Source organism: Ictalurus punctatus, chromosome 23, assembly GCF_001660625.3.
Source record: "Ictalurus punctatus breed USDA103 chromosome 23, Coco_2.0, whole genome shotgun sequence".
Taxonomy (NCBI): domain Eukaryota; kingdom Metazoa; phylum Chordata; class Actinopteri; order Siluriformes; family Ictaluridae; genus Ictalurus; species Ictalurus punctatus.
In genome coordinates, this window is record NC_030438.2 from 2,778,442 (window position 1) to 2,794,983 (window position 16,542).

At 37.3% G+C, this 16,542-nt stretch overlaps 1 protein-coding gene across 1 annotated transcript in view; it reads right to left on the reverse strand.

Moving 5' to 3' along the window:
* sema5a (sema domain, seven thrombospondin repeats (type 1 and type 1-like), transmembrane domain (TM) and short cytoplasmic domain, (semaphorin) 5A) overlaps positions 1–16,542 on the reverse strand; it is a 231,168-nt gene that overhangs the window by 196,165 nt on the left and 18,461 nt on the right. The window lies entirely within an intron of this gene.

Consider the following 16,542-nt stretch of genomic DNA (forward strand, 5'->3'; position numbering starts at 1 on the left):
TTCAATGAAATTAGCTAAATAACCCCTTTGTTCATTCAATTTATCTAGCTAATCACTTGTTGTTCACTAAAGTTGGCTGGTTATCATTCTTCTTGTGCAATCATGTGTGCTAACTGGACCTCTTGTTGCTAACTAAAGCTATCTATATATCCCCTTTCTTGTTTAGTCAAAGTATCTACCTAACCTCCTTGTTGTTCACTAAACAACATAACTGTCATTAACATAATTGTTAACAGACCTGGTTAAAATAATTGTTGTTTACTCACGCTATCTAACTCTCTTGTTGTTCACTAAAATTAGCTAAATAACGCCTTTTTGTTCACTAAAGTTAGCTAGCTAGCCCGATTTTTTTGTTCACTAAAGTTAGCTAGCTAGCCCGTTTTTTTTGTTGTTGTTGTTGTTCACTAAAGTTAGCTAGCTAGCTCATTTTTGTTCATTAAAAGTAGCTAGTTAGCCCCTTTTTGTTCATGAGCGTGAACCAGCTAGCCCTTTATTTATGGTTCACTCATTAACTACTGTATCTAAGAACATCCATCTCAACAATGTTATAGGCTGTCTCAGCGTTAGCACATTTCCTTCACTGACAAGGACAAAAAGAGTTCATTATTATCATTACTTGCACTTATTAAATCCACTTTAAGAGAGTCAGACATTTTATCTGTGAGGAAAATAAAGTTTGAGAAGCCCTGAGGTAATCAGCACTTACACCCTTACTCATTGGTGCTTATTATAGTTTGTTTTTCAAGTCCTATTTCAGTGTATCTTTGTCACTACATCAATATCCTTCAACATGTTTATAGCCTGGTTAAAATTAAGTTAATAATTAAGTACAGTCTTACATTACCATGTCAGGTCATCAAATTACATGATATGATATAAAAGCCAACTCTATTCTACTTTTCTCTACTGGCTTTTCACTTCTGTGCAACGAACGTCCATCACTGCAAATAATCCCAGGTCCCAGGCAAATACAGGTGAACACAAATGTCTGATCCAATAAAGATAAAACCCAAAACACAGACTAAATGCACACTTCACACACCTGGAGATTCAGAAATTATAGACATAATGCCTGTCACACAGAGTTTAGGACATTTCTGGGACTTTAATTACACGCTTGGTCAACATGTGCTTTATGAAACGCTCAGGAAATTATACTGTGTCTGTCCAGAGTCCCAAGCTGCAGGTCTATATAGTAGGAACAAAACAAATATATCCAGGACAGTGCAGAGAACTTTCAGAAAAACTGCAAATCTTCACAGCTGAGTTTGGTCTTTGAATGTAGTGCCGGATTTACTTGCTGCAGTTTCATCTGTCAGAGTGTGGATTGTACTATATTCTAATGAATGCAAAATTTCATTTGGCAGTTTTAGTAATACAGTCGAGTGCAAACATGTAGATACTCTTAAGACAAAATTAATAATTTGTACCAAGACAGTTGGTGTGTTAGGTTTCATCGGTTTCAAAAGTAACATGGTGGAAATTCAAATGTTAAAATATTAATCACAGGAAATCAGTTCAAATACAGGGTGTCCTAAGTGTTCCCATACATAAGGGAAATGAACACGTTTTATCAAAATGACTTTCAAAATTTGTCATACATAATTTATATTATATATTTGTTTTCAGATAGCCTTTAAGAATGTCTTTGACAAAGTAAGAACATATTGAAATCATTCTCAATGTAGGATCGGGAAGCTTTCACAATTTTGCATTGGACTTTAACAGGAAACATGGCAAACACAACACACGGCACTCTTGCCAAACTTCTTAACAAATTCATAAAGACTGGAAGTTTTACGGACCAACGGAGAAGTAGATGTCCACAAACAGCAACTGACGAAGGCACAACTGGTTCTGGCATACATGGGCTGCATCTGAATATCCCTACTACCCTACTACACAGTAGGCGAAAAGTACACCAAAGGAATATTAAGTCTGAATTCTCAGTATTCATAAGTATTATCCCATAAGACAACGGGACTGGTGTGGAAGAACTGTCCAAATCAAAGATGGCGGAAGGCAACAAGACAGCTCTTTTGAAGTTGTAGGTCATATGACAAAGCCAACATGGCAGATGTAGTATGTCCAGATTGTATTCATACTACACACATATACTGGTCAGAATGTACTGTATCAACAGCTGAGAAGTAGGTTCTGAATAGAATGCTGTACTGAATAGGTACTGTCACAGTACACAATTTCGGATGCAGGTATAGTCCCCTATGTATGGAGATTTTTCGAAAACCCTTTATTTGTATTTGCTTATATTTGCCTGATATACATATGCTTTAATAAACTGCATGCTTACCCTTTTCCTTAATACCTGACTCTTACTTTTTTTCATATCCTCTGTGCTACTTTTGGATCTACTCAGCTGTAATAATTACTCCTTATACCACAGTGCAGTTGAATTCTCTAATCCGATTGGTCAAAAGTTCAAAAGTGTTTCATTTTCTATACCGACAGCTCTGAAGGTAGTGTTGGGTACAAGGTAGATCAAAGGTTTATATTAATCTGCTCACCCTAATATATGATCCTTTCAGTAGTAACAGCTAATTTACAAGAAGTACTGGACACTTCATATACAGTAAGCGCAGTCTAGCAATAAACAGAGTAAAAAAAACAAAAACGTAGTTATTTAACAAAGAAAAACATATAATCATTGACATGGTGAAGTTTTCTGTATGAAGACATTTAACATTTATGGAAGGAGTCTCCGATGTCAGCTTCTACAATATGTCATTTTCCAGATATTTCACAAGATTCAATGTAACTATAAATGAACAAAAATATGACTTGTTCTTTAATAAAGAAATTTGCTGCTCTATAAGAGGAATAAAATAGTTTGGGACATGCTTGGGACATTATTGTAAAATAATTAACTTTGGGGCGGTAACAACAAAACACCACTCCGTCCGTTCATTATTTTCCTATAACAGCATTTCTTCCTTTTCAAATTATTTTTCTGTCTATTTTCAAGCTATGTTCTCTAATTTTGCCTCATGTTTAGGATTTTTGTGCTGCTGTAGGAGACACCCTCATTTCGAGCAATTTTGTAATTCTCTTGTTTGTAGATAAATATAGTGGTACATTTTCATTATGTACTATTCAAAACCCAAGCTCTAAACTCCATCAATAAATAATTTCCCATTAACTGAGGTTACTGTGATAGCCCTTCTTTTATGACTAACGACTTATTGGAAAACTAAAAGAACATGGAAACTTGGATAAACACTGGGGAACATGGCACTGGGGGTAACATTCCATCATATACTGGCTTTCAGGAGGAGCCCCAAGCAAAGGAAGAGTTTTGGGACTCCATTTTCATTAGGATCGTTTATATTAATCATCACTAAGAAAATTTATAATTAGAAAGTTAAAGAGAAGGCCTAAGGCGAAGGATTTGTTTCTGATGAAATATATCATAATCTGTATGCATAATAGGCACTTAATCACCTACACTAAATTAAATCCCCAGATCATTAAAAGCTGGAATGAAAAGATTTTTTATTTATTATTTATTTTTCGTAAAAAAACACTTTCTTATCTGATGTAGGGGACAAAGCCTAGGCCTAATTAGCTTATTTATATCTTAGAGGGAAAGAAAAATAATGATAAAGTCAAAAGATTTCATTAAAATTCAGCACATTAAAAAAGTATATTTAAATGCAGAACTAAACCAATTAAGGTAAAAAGGGAGGGATAACTGCACTTCATAAACATCATCATATGGGGTTTTCTTCTCCCTTGATGCACCACAAGTATACTTAATTAAAGAAAACAAAAGCTTCATAATATGGAGTACACACAAAAACAAGAAAGCTGGATTTCAGAGAATCTCAGCCCACATCTAAGATCAAGATTTTAATGAATGCAGTAAAATGATGATTTCATTTATTCAAGTTCCAGTAAATAGAACTACTCTGCATTTTAATACTGGTTTCCCTTGTCAACTTCCACTTCCTGTTCAGAAGTGTGTGTCCACAGAGAGAAGAATGTCTTTTGGAGAATGGAGTGTCCAGGAACACATTCAATCTCAGCAACAAGAACAATGTAGCTCAAGATTTCCTTTGAGATTTACACACTCAGTTGTCTTCACACTCTGTTAGTTAGCCTGCTAATTGACTACCTTGATCAGCAGCTATGAGAAAATACAAAGTACTGAAGCTCCATCAACTATCATGTGCAGAGAGCTGAAGCAGAGTTAAACAATTAAATGTTACAATTTGTATTAATATTACATATTTTAATACATATATATTTACAAAAAGAGCTTCACCCACCATTTTTGAAAAGTTGCCATGTTTTCTGGCCAAGCTATGCTTCAGACAAATGGAAATGAAGAGAGATTTATGTCAAGGGTATGTCTAAAATGTTAATGAAATATGAGCTAGCCTTCAAAATTTGCCCTTGGTTTTATCTTCCTTTGGGGGGGAAGAAGAATCTCTGGGGACAATTTTTGTGCCTTATAATAACAAAATTATACTTGTTCAGCAAGTGTTTTTCTCAGAGTGTCTTGATATTATATGAAAGTAAATGGATTTACAAAAAATAGTCCAAGCACATACACCACCAACACAAGGATTATCTTAACCTACTAGGGGTTAGTTTCCTGATTTTTGCGGTGTGTTACAATCTATATACATTCATGATTGATTGGTTGTTGCTTATGAACCACTGTAATCCATGTCCCAGTGAAAAAAAAAACCCCAGAAACCTTGACATGCTGTGATCTAAAGCTGCATGAGAAAGCCTTCAGGATGGAGAGCTCTTGTTAACGTGGTAAACTGTAGATATTCCACAACATTAAACATAACTATAAATGATTAAAATGTATTTTGCTGTTAAATAAATTGTTATGTAATTGTTACTGCAGTATAGAGCTGCAACAACTAATCGATAAAATCGATAATAATCGACTATGAAAATTTTTGTCAACGATTCTCATTATCGATTAGTTGGTCAGTGCGTGGCACGGGGCATGTTTACTCATTACATTACTTATCGTCCGAAAACACGCTTCAGGAGTAAATACTAAAGTTGTGTCCCAAATGACATACTATATACTTCCACTATGTACTCTACAATCTAATGTATGAATTTTAGAAAGGTAATATCACCTCAAATGAAACATTAGCGGGTTTTTTACTAACCGGAAGTATAAGCCGCTTCCCAGTCAGTGGCGCATGACGTCATATGTACGTAATGCAACGCCACTAGTCAGAATACCCAGAGTCACCGACAATAACTTTCTTCAGTTTACTGTTTATGTAAATGTTACCTTTTATCCCAAACATGACCTCAGTCACCATCAGATGGAGGCGAAATCTTCATGTGACTGAGGAAGAAAGTGTGTGACCTCCATGTCCTGTAAGGCAGGGACGCATTTTATATTAAACAACGCGGAGAAGATTTATAAACTTTACAAAGTGGAGTTTGTGTAGCACCAGCATGACAGTGATGCTGCTGCAAGCTGCTTAAAAGGTTTAGTTTAATTAAAATTTATTGTCATTATATGCTGTATCAGTTTAACTTCTGTTGTTTATTATAACGGAAGTGATGTATTTGTAACGAGGCCGGGTTGCTCCTCACGCACGGTGTAGACGTGGTGATGCACAGTGGGAGCGCAAGTATTTATGCTTTTTTTTTTTTATAGATGCACAAAAAGCACTGAATTAAACTACAGTGCAAAATTAATAACATATATTCTGCCGTTTGTCTGTGTGTATTGGCTTCTTCTCAGTCTTATATAATTGGACAAACAGGTGTGTAAAGTTTTAGTGTCAAGTTTATATTTGTTACACTCAGTTTGTGGATTTTATTTTAAATAAAAGAAAAAATGTTACTGAAAGTTGCCGCCGCCCCCCCGCCATCCAGTTAATCAATTAAGCGAAAAAAAATTATAATAATCGGCCAACTAATCGATTATGAAAATAATCGTTACTTGCAGCCCTACTGCAGTATGACCATTTTGCCAATTTGGTCCCCTTGTGTCCCCAACAAAAAAGCTCTGAGATGGACTCCACAAGTCCTCTGAAGGTGTGCTGTGGTGTCTGGCACCAAGACGTTAGCAGCAGATCCTTTAAGTCATGTAAGTTGCAAGGTGGGGCCTCCATTGATCAGACTTATTTGTCCAGCACATCCAACAGATGCTCAATAGGATTGAGATCTGGGGAATTTGGAGGCCAAGTGAACACCTTGAACTCTTTGTCGTGTTCCGCAAACCATTCGTGAACAATTTTTGCAGTGTGACAGGGTGGATTATCTTGAAAGGGCCACTGCCATTAGGGAATACCGTTGCCATGAAGGGGTGTATTTGGTCTGCAACAATGTTTAGATAGGTGGTACGTGTCAAAGTAACATCCACATGAATGCAAGGATCCAAGGTCTCCCAGCAGAACATTGCCCAGAGCATCACACTACCTCCTCCTGCTTGCCTTCTTCCCATAGTGCATCCTGGTGCCATCCCTTCCCCAGGCAAGCGATGCACATGCAACCGGCCATCCACATGATGTAAAGGTAAACATGATTCATCAGACCAGGCAACCTTGTTTCACGGCTCCTTGGTCCAGTTCTGATGCTCACGTGTCCGTTATAGACACTTTCAGCAGTGGACAGGGGTCAGCATGGGTGCTCTGACTGGTCTGCGGCTACGCAGCCCCATATGCAGCAGGCTGCGATGCACTGTGTGTTCTGACACCTTTCTATTATAGCCAGTATTAACTTTTCCACAATTTGTTCTACAATAGCTCTGCTATTGGATCGGACCAGATGGGCTTGCCTTCCCTCCCCATGTGCATGAATGAGCCTTGGGCATCCATGACCCTGTCACCAATTCAGTGGTTGTCCGTCCTTGGGCCACTTTTGGTAGGTACTAAGCACTGTGTTAATGACCTGCCGTTTTGGAGATGCTCTGAGATGCTAGTCGTCTAGCCATCAAAATTAGGCCTTTGTCAAAGTCACTCAGATCCTTATGTTGGCCCATTTCTCCTGCTTCCAACACATCAGCTTAGATAACTGACTGTTAACTTGCTACCTAATATATTCCACCCCTTGACAGGTGCCACTTTAATGAGATAACCTATCAGCAGTTTTATTGCAATGTGTTTTTTTTTAACACTGCAATGTGCAGGTTGCAATGTTATTGCTGATCTGTATTTGGAGGCTTGATCAGACGAGAGTCAGACAAACAAAACATGATGCTATACAACGATGTCATTTCCTTTAAACAATTATTGAAACCCCAGTTTTAATCCTGGTATAATTACTGCTGCTCTCATTGAGTTTCCTCTGAGTGATCAGTTTCATGAATTCCAGAAAAGCATAAAGGAAAGATACACAGGAAATGTAAGACCTTCAGTCAGGGGCATAGATGATCCTCTCTCTCTCTCTCTCTCTCTCTCTCTCTCTCTCTCTCTCTCTCGCTCTCTCTCACACACACACACAATCTCTCTTCGTAATGCAATCCTGGCTAGGGGTTTCCCCACTGAATATTATTATTGTGTTATTGTTTTATTACTCAAAACCATTTTCAATTTCAAGTGACTCATTCACAAATGTCCTAAGAACACAATTTACATTTGTTTCTAACATTAATATATCCTTTTCTATATTTGTAGGAACATATAATCAGATGATAAATCATAACAAAGAGAGATACATCTGAGAATTCCGTATTGCCACTCTCGAGATTCTCCAGTGGAGCTGAGCTACTTTCAACTTTTTTGTCGGCAGGTTGGGGGTTTTTGGGGTTTCATTATTATATTATATTTTGTATTATTATATTTCAAGCCAAATAGACAAGCATGCAAACAGTAAATGTACAGTCTCTTACATATGCGTGTGGGTTGTGGTAATTAAAGTAGTGTATATTAACAAGTGGAATTGTTTATGAGTATGAATTAGTTACAGTAACTATGTTCCTAGTTACAGTAACATGTGTTAAAAGCATATAAAATTGTGTTTTGTATGAAATTGCTTGCTGGGCATTAGTGAATTGGAATACTCATTCTCAAATGTGTTTTTTATAGTATAAGACTTTACAAATCCCTAAAAATTTGCTTCAATTTTTTTTTACAATATATTTGGTCAATGGTGGTCATGACTTTGAAGTTTAATACACCACTTTTTAAACTCACACACACACACCTGGCAACCCTGATTAAACTACTTTGTGCTCAGAACTGTTCAAGACACCTTTGACAACAAATCACCTGTATTTTCTAACTAGAACCCCAGCTAGACAGCTAGCTTTCAAATCCAAATGAAAATGTATCATTCTGTTTCATCAATGATTGATCCTAAAGATCATTATTAAAAATCATAAAAAGATCATATTAAATTGTATGTGAAAGAAATATAGTAACAAAATAATCACGCTCAAAAACACATCACAAACTGCCCTCTCTTGCCAGATGCTAATTTTGAATGTCCAATCCATAATGCTATAAAGCAAGCATGAAGATATAATCGGTCAAGTAACATGAGCTTGGTTTTCGTATGAAGTATTCAGTAATGTATTTAAGAAAGAGCTGAGCATTCGATTACAGCAACTGTAGTTTCCTGTCTGTAATCTAGTATACTGTGTATATATATATATATATATATATATATATATATATATATATATATATATATATATATATAAATCCATGTTTTTGTTAAAGTGGTAGAAATCACAACATTATCAATTGAAATTATATTTATTCTATAGTTATAAGCTTGTTTGACTTGTCATCTTAATTGATTGGGCTTAATCCAAACCTCAGTAACTCAAAAACAAGTGGGTCTATAAATAATGTCTATAAACAGGCATATTTATAATAATATCATACATTATTATCTAATATAAATTTAAATGGCGAGCTTAATATTAATAATAATAATATTAGTAAATAAATTTGTACTGAGGATGTCTATGAACCCCAGATCTGGATATTGTGTTCAGGCTCACTGTGTCACACAGTGAAATCTGTGACAAAACATGAGAGAGGAGAAAAGAGAGCACACGTAAAGACTTGAGTCCTCAGGGAAAGTTTTCAGTTTGTTTTCTTGGGTTTTGTTTTTTTGGGAAACAGGAGAAAAATGAGAATCGGTGAAAAGTGGGTACATGTGCTAAAGGCCTCGTTTACCTTCGTGCAAAACAAATGATGGAGGAAAATATGAGGAGGTGGCAGAACAACCATCTGGATGGTTGGAGAATGTGGTTTAAAAAATTCCCGAATGTGACCTCTCATTATATTTAAAAGGATCACATTCATATGCTCACTGAGCTAGCCATACTAAATGAGTATTTTACTGCAATGCATGCAATGTATGCTACTGCTTCACAGCTCCAGGGTCGCAGGGTTTCCTCCTGGTTCTCCAATCTCTAGCTAACCTCCCAAAAACATGCTAGTATTACAATAATATATTTATAGGATTTTGGATTACGAGAATTTATACCACATAAACAGTTTACAAATGTGGAATTGCTGATATGGTGAAGTTTCTGCAAAGTAATGTTTATTTAGTTTATTTAGTCTCCAGTGACAGAGCTTTATAACTGTCAGAGGTAAAGCTGTAACTTTATGTTTTCTGATAAAACAGGAGAAAGTACTGGCAAGCTGTGGATGTTACACAACATTATATATACTATACTATACAACTATAAACAGATAAATCATATGATGTACTATGATAAAAATCGCACAATCCCAGGATATGCTTCAGAGCCATCATGATACAATTGTGTTCAGCACAAATGAGTTAATTTTACACAGGGGTGTAACCTGGTCTGGGCATTTGGAGCTGTAGCCCAGAAGATTTTTTTCTTTAGCCCCGACTAATTCTCCACTTGGAGCAGTTTGTCACTACGTAACTGAATGTCAGTAAAATAAGACGGCTGTGTTGTAATTTTGTATCTTCAGTGAATGGATGCAAGATCAATCAGACAGGGTTTACAGAAAAATATGTGCAAATGCTCATGTCTTATCGGCTGACGGTCTCTCAATTCTGCTAAACGCTACATCATAGAAAGTTAGTGTGAGGAGAGAAATGGATATACCATGATTTTCTTTTTACCAGTAAAGGGGTTGAAACTGAAACACTACCATCCTTTCATGCTGAGCTGGAAAACAAGGTGTGTGACTATCTATATGAGTTCCGTGAACATGATGTGAGCAGAGCATAGGGACAGCTAACGTATTCTGCATGGCACTGCAGCAGCTAAACCTATACAGTGATAGCTTAGTTAGCCTCTCCTTGGCTAGCAACACCATCTAGCCTAGTCATGTGTTAGATATCCAAAGAGTTTCATATTTTATCTGTCTGGTAGTCCTGCAAACAGTGATAACACCCGAGGCAAATTTTATGATAAATGCAACTTTTTGTCCAATTTTCACATTTTAAGCAATTAGTCCTCACCTGAAGAGAACAATACATGGAAACAGTCTATTTAGAAGTATGTTTTAAAAGTTTTTTGATGGAGAAGAATCTGGGCTCAGCCCCAGATGATTAAGAGTCCATCTAACATCCCTGATTTTACATCCTTTTTACACAAAAGGACAAATTTAGGAAGTTGTATCTGCTTTGTCCTTTGTAAGAGTCAAATTTGGACTTATTAACTACATTAGTATATCTCTGACACCAAACAAGTTTAAGGCTGACTGACTACTTTTGGGATAAGGAGAACATTGTGAACCATTCCCCTTACATGTGGTTACATAGTATACCCCAACACCAAGCTATAAATTGGTGTAGTCACATAATTACCCCTCAGCGACCCTCCTTCTTAACCTCTAGTGGTCGTTTGATGTCGATACTGGAACCGTGTGACGAACGGAGCTGCACATTTATGCTTAATTGAACAGCTGGAGCAGATGTTTCAGTCTCTTTTAACCATGCAACTCTGTTTATAAGAAGCAAGGGCTGCTTTTCCGGCCTTCGGCTGAAACTCTTACTTTATTTCGCTCTCCACAGCTGTGTTATGGCACTGGAGTTGTTTGAAGGTCACTCAATGGTCCTTCATGACAAACTTTAGATGCCGACGCGACGTTTCGGCTTGGATTGCAATGCTTAAAAGTGTTTTGGCTTCATTCAAATACTTCCCCCCTTCAATGCATGCAGTGTGAATGTGGGACCCATCTGTGCTCAAATAATAAAAAACACATTCCACCGCAATACAGTACAGAACAGTTATATTCCACGTGTGCCATGGTAATTGAAAGGGAAATAACAAAAATAAACGACATGGTTTGACAGGACAATGTTCTAAGACATAACCATAACAACAATCGCATAATGGTAACCTGTTGATGTATATAGGTATTCATAATATTATAGTGGTTCATGAAAGTTTTTGAACCCTTTAGAATTTTCTATATTTCTGCATAAATATGAACTAAAACATCATCAGATTTCACACAAGTCCTAAATGTAAATAAAGAGATCCCAATTAAACAAATAAGACAAACATGTATTGAGGAAAATTATCTAATATTACATATATTTGAGTGAGAAAAGTCTGTGAACCTTTGCTTTCAGTATCTGGTGTGACTCCCTTGTGACTCCGCAGCAATAACTGCAACTAAATGTTTTCAGTAACTGTTGATCAGTCCTGCACGTCGGCTTGGAGGACTTTTAGCCCATTCCTCAGTACAGAACAGCTTCAACTCTGGGATGTTGGTGGGTTTCCTCACATGAGCTGCTTGCTTCAGGTCCTTCCACTACATTTCTTTTGGATTAAGGCCAGGACTTTGACTTGGCCATTCCTAAACATTAACTTTATTCTTCTTTAACCATGCTTTGGTTAAAGAAGAATCGCCACAGATCGTCACATGTGACTATATTTTAACAGTCAATAATATCAAGTATAAGTCAAGGATGAAATACACTTGAACAGCTTCACAAAAGCAGAGCAAATTAAACCATTTTGAAATATTAAGCAATTAATTTGCTCCTGTTTGATTTAACAGAAAATCCTCACGTCATAAAGCCTTCGGGGTAAATTGTGTCCCAGAAGCTAACTGTGATGCTGACATTTAGATTTTTGGCATTTGGCAGATGCCCTTATCCAGATCGACTTACATTTATCTCATTTATACAACTGAGCAGTTGCAGTTAAGTTTAAGGGTCTTGCTCAAGGGCTCAGTAATGGCAGCTGGGCAGTGCTGGGATTTGATCTCACAACCTTCCGATTAGTAGTCCAACATCTTAACCACGTCTTAACAAAAGGGTCTTTTCCATTGATTTTTTCAAGGGGTTGATTAAGTAAATTTCATGTGCCCTGGGCTAAAGAACTGGAACATCAGTACTAGCCAATATTCAAGATGAAGTCAATGCAGCCATTTTAGAAATGTTTCACATTATGCACTATGCAGTATGCACTATGTACCTGAATGATTGCAGTAAAGACTATGCAGTAATGACTTAATGCTAACAACATTCACATAAAAAACGCCATGTCAGATCTCCAAATGTCCACCCTAAACCTTTTGCTCCTAAATGGTGGTCTAGCTAGGTGCTTTGTCCACTGTCAAAAATGTATGCTCCGTCCCTTTCACTACATATCTACACTACACTACATTCCAAAGTTTGTCTCTGTGGTTCTAACACATCATCTAGGTATTAGATCAATTGCATTAGATCTTGCTGTTTCCCAGTGTAAACTCTACTCTCACGAAAAGTACATAAAATATGTGATCAGCAACACAGTGCTGGAATACATCCTGCAATTCTTTTCATTTCTGACTGAATGATACTACGAATGAGAGGGGGGAAAGGCACTATAAAAAGCATCAGGGAAGTCCAGAAATAACACACACCACGTGCCACAACATTGTGGCCCCTTGCATTCCCCCATAGTAATTGAAATGAAAAGAAAAACGAAAACAGACCAGCCGGGGCTGATATGTACAGCTGGATAAGCAAGAATTATTACACAAACAGAGAGAAAGGAAATCTCAAAAGGGCCATGGCATTCGGGACTTGAAATAAACCAGGGGCTAAAGTACTGACTATATAATTCTACTAAGTATAAGTCTAAAAAGTGCAGTGTTCACTAAATCACACTAAATCTATTTCTAGTCATTCTTGTCATAATTAGCACCCTGCATGTTTTGCACCCCAAGCAAACCTTGCAACCTCGAAAAAGCTACTGCTGACAGTTTAGCATGTCTGATTAAGTGCTGCATTGCAATGAGGTAAAAATTATGTTTTTATTTCTCCTGTTAAAAGCTCTTCAAAGACACAAGAGATCTTTTTTTAATTATAAACTCCCATCACAAAGCTAGACAACCATATATATATATATATATATATATATATATATATATATATATATATATATATAGTGAGAGAGAAAGGGAGAGAGAGAAACAAAACCAGGTGCAAATAATATGGAGGCTTCCACTCACATGTCATTTGAGCAGGAGTTTCTTGAGACAATAACTTATTTAATCTTCTCCTGCCTCGGCAACATGGCCTTGAAAAGAGGCAATAGCACATCACAGCTGCCATAAATAATGGTTTAATGAGCCCCTCCACCCTCTTCTTTAATGATGACGGCGCTTTTCCAGCCAGACAGTTTCCAGAATGGCCACATGTGGCCTGCAGGTGGACCTGAAACACACTACTCATACTATTCCTACCAGCTTGGGTCCTTAAATCAACAACTGTTTGAAGTTTCTTCATGGACATAACAGTGTGGCTGACAGCGGTCTGAAACTCATTGTTATTTTAAGTCTGTAACACAGGGGCCTGTCCCAGATATTTAACTCATGTCTAGGTAGTCAACTCCAACCTCAGCCATTGTTCTAAATACTAGAATTGGTTTTAACATGAGTTCTTGAGAGTTGCTTCTTTATATCCGAATGATTACACAGTGTTGTTCTCTGTGTTATTACCCACAATGTACTTTTTACTCTCTTCCTGCTAAATTACCATTTTCGTATAATTTGAGATGGTGTTCATCGACACTGTGTTTCAGAGAAGCACAACTAGAAAAATAAAAAAAAAATTGAACACTACTAACAAATCGACTAATTAGCAGTTAGTTTGTAGAGAGAATGTTGTGGGGAACTTTAATCATTAAGACTATAGATAGTGAGATAAAAGTCTTGTTTGAACGCTACTTAGATGTTAGCAATTCCTACATTTTTAGAAAGAAAGTGCCACAGTGCTGCCTCTGGTTTCTTTTAGCTCACATGTCTACAGTTTGCAAATGATACCTGCTAAAATGTCAAAATGTTAAAATTTTACCTAGAAAGGTGAATAATGAAATTTATTACTCTATTCTATTTTGTACAGTTTTATTTACAGTATTACAGTTATAGTTACAGAATGCAGTTATTACTGTATTTTATCATGGGTAATACACACTTCTGAGAGTAACACCATATGAATAATCAGCCTTTAAGAAGTCTTGCGACTACAGATTGTTTTAGTACTTGGTTGTATTTTTTTTATACATATAAAACGTCAGATTTGACTACTCACATTTGGACGTATTTCTAACAGCGGGTCTCTAAAGCACCAACATCAGTGTTTGACACAGCATTGTAGCTGACAGCAGCCTGAGACCCATTTTTATCCACAAGTTTGTGAGATGGCATCATTCAAACCAACCAGGCATGGCAAATTGAACCCAGTTCCCAAAACGTACACCTCCTTAATTACTTCCAAAGCCATTTCAGTTTACAATTACAAGTAATTTTCAGTCATTGTGCTCACAGATTTACACAATGACACTGTCTGTTTTAATAATTATGCTTATTGTGTTCCATACAGTTAGCATATTGTGTGTTTATTTGCATTGTCCTGTGTATGCCATCTTCTGTTAATAATGATGTACAGGATGAGCAGAATGGCAGCTCCTTCACTTCCTATTGTTGGGCTTTTACCCTCCATAAAAGTGCACCATCTGCACAGCGGCACTAATGAGAGTATAAGGGAGCAATTGTTCAGAAACTGTTCACTGTGCATGCAATTAAATTTAAAAAGAAAGAAATGCAAGCATGAGCAACAAATGTTGGGTTTATAATGCAACAATTTAAAGAGCAAGCTAAACGTCAATTAGCTTGTGAAAAAAATGTGATAAAAAATCGATCGAAAGAAAGAACGCTTGTAGTCAGTCCCGACTGAGTGAAAGTTGAAGCAAAGTTGCTGATTGATCAACTACAGTGGCCCATTATCACTGGCTAATTTAGTTTTAAACCTTAAAGATTAAGTGCACCATATTTAAGTGTTAAATAAAAAAAAATTATGTTTAAAAAAGTATAAATAAATAAATAGTTATAGTTATAAATAATTAAATAAATAAAAAATATTAAAACCTCTAGGAGTGGCAGTTGTGCAGGTAGAAATGCATAGGAGTTGTTGTTGGGAGTTGATGGGAGAGGTCTGGTTTGAGCTGACAGGAAGGCTACAGTAGCTCAAATCCACTCTTTACAACCATGTTGCACAAAAATGCATCTCAGAATAACGTCCATCAATTTTCTGTACCGCTTATCCTACACATGGTCATGGCGGAGTCTGGAGCCTATGCCAAGGGACTTGGGGCATAAGGCAAGGAACACCCTGGATGGGGTGCCAACCCATTGCAGAGCACAATTGCACACTAAAACGCATGTCTTTGGACTTGGGGAGGAAACCAGAGTACCCAGAGGTAACCCCCAAAGCACGGGAAGAACGTTCAAACTCCATGCATAACCGAACCCCCAACCACGGAGGTGCGAGGCAAGCATGCTAAGCCATCATGCCCCGGTTCGTGTCAGCCAAGAACAGTAATCAGAAGCTACAGTGGCTACAGGCTCACCAAAACTGGGCAGTTGAAGACTGGAACAAGACCAGTTTTGTAGATGCATTTTGGACTTCCTGTAGTTTTTATTCCGATTGTATTATACAACTCCGAACAGGTCACTCGCGTTGGTGTGAATAAATATTTATTCAGTCGCACAAAGTACTGTTTAGTCGCAAACGCGAGTGAAATGGTCACACTGTAGAGTCCTGAGTTTATCTGCAAAGTTTTTTCCTGTTCGACGTGATGATGTTTAATGTCCCCGACAACCTCTGCAGTGCCATTTAGCATCGTGCTAGCTAGTGTCATGATTTCTCCTCGCACAAGCACTGGAGCTCGCAGCAAAACTGGCCGCTCAAGCGCTAAAATGCTAACTCTATTTCGTTTCCGGGTTTTGGCGTTACAAAATGATGTCATCCCTGCGCCTCTCTGTGTGATTGGCTGTAAGTTTAGGAAGCGCTTGATTTGATCTGCAGCGGAGTTTTCTATGAGCCGAGGACGAACTTTAAACGTCAATATCAAGGTCGATCATGTTCATTTAATCGTGGGCGGTCAAAATCGTAATCGCGATCGATATTCGATTAATTGTGCAGCCCTACTGTTGACCTGTATCTGCATGATTTCATTCACATACTAACACATGATTAGGTCCATGTGTGATGTGATTCTGGAAAGAATCTGCCTCATGTTCTGTTGGCTTACACTTCCAAGATTCATAAACATGCACAGTAAAAGTTCAGTTCACCTCAGTGAACCTTGTGCAA